Source organism: Colossoma macropomum, unplaced genomic scaffold (assembly GCF_904425465.1).
Source record: "Colossoma macropomum unplaced genomic scaffold, Colossoma_macropomum, whole genome shotgun sequence".
In the NCBI taxonomy this organism is placed as follows: domain Eukaryota; kingdom Metazoa; phylum Chordata; class Actinopteri; order Characiformes; family Serrasalmidae; genus Colossoma; species Colossoma macropomum.
The window spans coordinates 1-2,500 of record NW_023496038.1 but is presented as its reverse complement, the minus strand read 5'-3'; the positions used below and the strand labels follow the sequence as shown (position 1 = coordinate 2,500).

Below are 2,500 nucleotides of genomic sequence, written 5' to 3'. Positions count from 1 at the left end.
CAATGTTGTAAACACTTTTATAGAATGTAACAGTATAGTATTATCCTTAAAAGCAGAACATATGCTACAATTGAAGCTTTAGGAGGAAAAATGACAAAATTCTAGTTAAGCCTGTTTATCTGAGCAAAATGCTAACATTAGAATAAATACAAGGTAGCTTAACCATTTCAGACCTCTCCCTGAGGAGGTAGCTACCATCCTGTACATGGCTTTGCAGATAAATGCTTCATTAAATTATACTTAACCCTCTGGGGTTCACAAACTCTTCCACATGAAAAATTGGATGTTTCTATATACATGTCTATATCTTTCTGATATTATACAGCTCAGAAATCCAGTTCAACCACTTCCTGAATCTGTAGAGTCGCCCTTTCCATTCCATTTTATCACGAGATCATACGAGACCCACATCCGGAGTTATGAGCCTATGAAGAGGGGCTGAGATGCATGTCATCTGCCTCTCACCGTGTAGAACTGGTGGATTTGTGTGTCCATCTACATTCTGTGTGAAACTGACCAATGGACACTCAGGAAATCACTAAGGACTGACCATCACGCCGGAAACCCTTCATTCTTCGGAGACTCATGTGAAACGGCATGCAGAGAGTTTACAGCTACTGAAGTTGCTGCAGTGTTTTTGGAAAGTAGTGATGAAGATAACAGAGCATTTTGATATGAAACATATGACGATCATGTGTATATTAAGAGCCTTTAAAGGAGAATCATATCTTCATATTTTGAGACATTTAGACCTCGCTGACAGTTATGAATGTATTCTTGTCATAGAATTCACCTCAGCTTTTAATACAGAAAATATCACCAAGCTCTTCCAACATTTAATGGATTTAAAAATCAACTCTTTAGATTTATGTTGTTGGTTCAATTGGCACAATCAATAATAACATCACAGTGCTTGTCACTCAGTACAGGCGAGCCTCAGGGCTGTACACCATCTCCGTGACACTCTACACTCATAATTCACAAAGAATCTGTTGAAATTGTGAAATATGTAGATTATGCCACCATAATAGATCTTATCACAGACAGTAACGAGACTAGTTATCAGCAGGAGGTGAACATATCAGTAACATGGTGAACTAACAACAACTTCCAGCTTCAAACATCAAAAACAGTGGAGATCGTTGTGCATTTTAGGAAGAAAAAGAATGTAAAAAAACTTCAGCATAAGTTTTGGGACAATCGATATGTTTTTCACATTTCAGGGAACTTACATTTGCGATTTGTTAAAGTGGAGCATTAATTCTGATCATATAATTAAAAATCTCAAAGGTTTTTTATTAAAGCAAAAAATATAAAGTCAAAAGCAATCGATTGGTTAAATCTTATTTGTCCATTATGGAGTGTTCTCATGTCATCTATTACAGCATGGAAATATAAATATCCAGATTCATTATTAAATGCAAGTCATTGTGAGTAAAACTAGTAAAAAAGATAATTGGAGTTATTGGAGTTTCACTTCCTTCAGTTGATTTTTGACATTCAGCACACTCTGAATGAGCGCACACTCTGAATCTATATTAAATTGTGTATATTGTGTAGTTTACTGTATATGTATTAAAGTGTGTGTTTGTGTATTGTGCTACAACAGAGTTGAATTTTATCTTGTTGCACTGGATACAGTTACTACTGACATTTCATGTGGCAATAAAAACGAATCAAATAAATTTAAGAAGAAATGCACAAATCAACAGCAAGTCAGAGAACGAACAGGTGTGATACAGTATATTAATGAATTTTAGGACACCTTTAAACGGTCAGGGTCAAGGTTAGGTTTTAGGGTTTAGGGTTAGGTTTAGGGTTAGGGTTAGGGGAACATACAATGACTTCCCCCATTATGTTTGGGGCCTTAGGGTTAGGGTCAATGCTATGCTTAAGCTTAAGGCCATGTTTTAGACTCAAGGTGGGCCTGCATTTAGGATTGGGTTAGGGCCAGGCCAGAGGTTTGGTTTAGGCCCTAGGTTATGTTTGGGGCCTTAGGGTAGGGCTAATGCTGTACTTAGGCTTAAGATCACATTGAGGCTCAAGTTTAGGCTTAGGTTTTAGGGTTGAGGTTAGGTTTTAGGGTTTGGTTAAGGTTAGGCTTAGAGTTTAGGTTAAGTTTCAGGGTTAGGTTTAGGGCTAAGGTAAGGTTACAATCAAGGGTTTGGTTTTAGGGATAGGTTTAGGGCTAAGTATAGGGCTAAGGTTAGGTTTAGGGCTAAGGTAATGTTTAGGGCTGACTTTGGGGTTAAGGTTAGGTTTTAGGATTTAGGGTTAGGTTTAGGGCTAAGGTTAGGGTTAAGGTTAGGTTTAGGGCTGACTTTAGGGTTAAGCTAAGGTTTTAGGGTTTAGGATTAAATTTAGTGCTAAGGTTAGGGTCAAGGTTAGATTTTAGGGTTTAGGATTAGATTTAGCGCTAAGGTTAGGGTCAAGGTTAGGTTTTAGGGTTAGGGTTAGGGTCAGGGTCAGGGTCAGGGTCAGGGTCAAGGTCAGGGTCAGG

At 38.0% G+C, this 2,500-nt stretch overlaps 1 protein-coding gene across 1 annotated transcript in view; it reads left to right on the top strand.

Annotated features, from left to right (window-relative positions):
• Nucleotides 1-374, top strand: part of mlphb (melanophilin b) — a 35,085-nt gene extending 34,711 nt beyond the window's left edge. Inside the window, exon 15 of the mRNA XM_036564725.1 lies at nt 1-374. This exon is cut by the window's left edge and continues 90 nt beyond it. The gene's annotated coding sequence lies outside the window, so the exon portion shown is untranslated.
• Nucleotides 375-2,500: the final 2,126 nt, after the last annotated feature.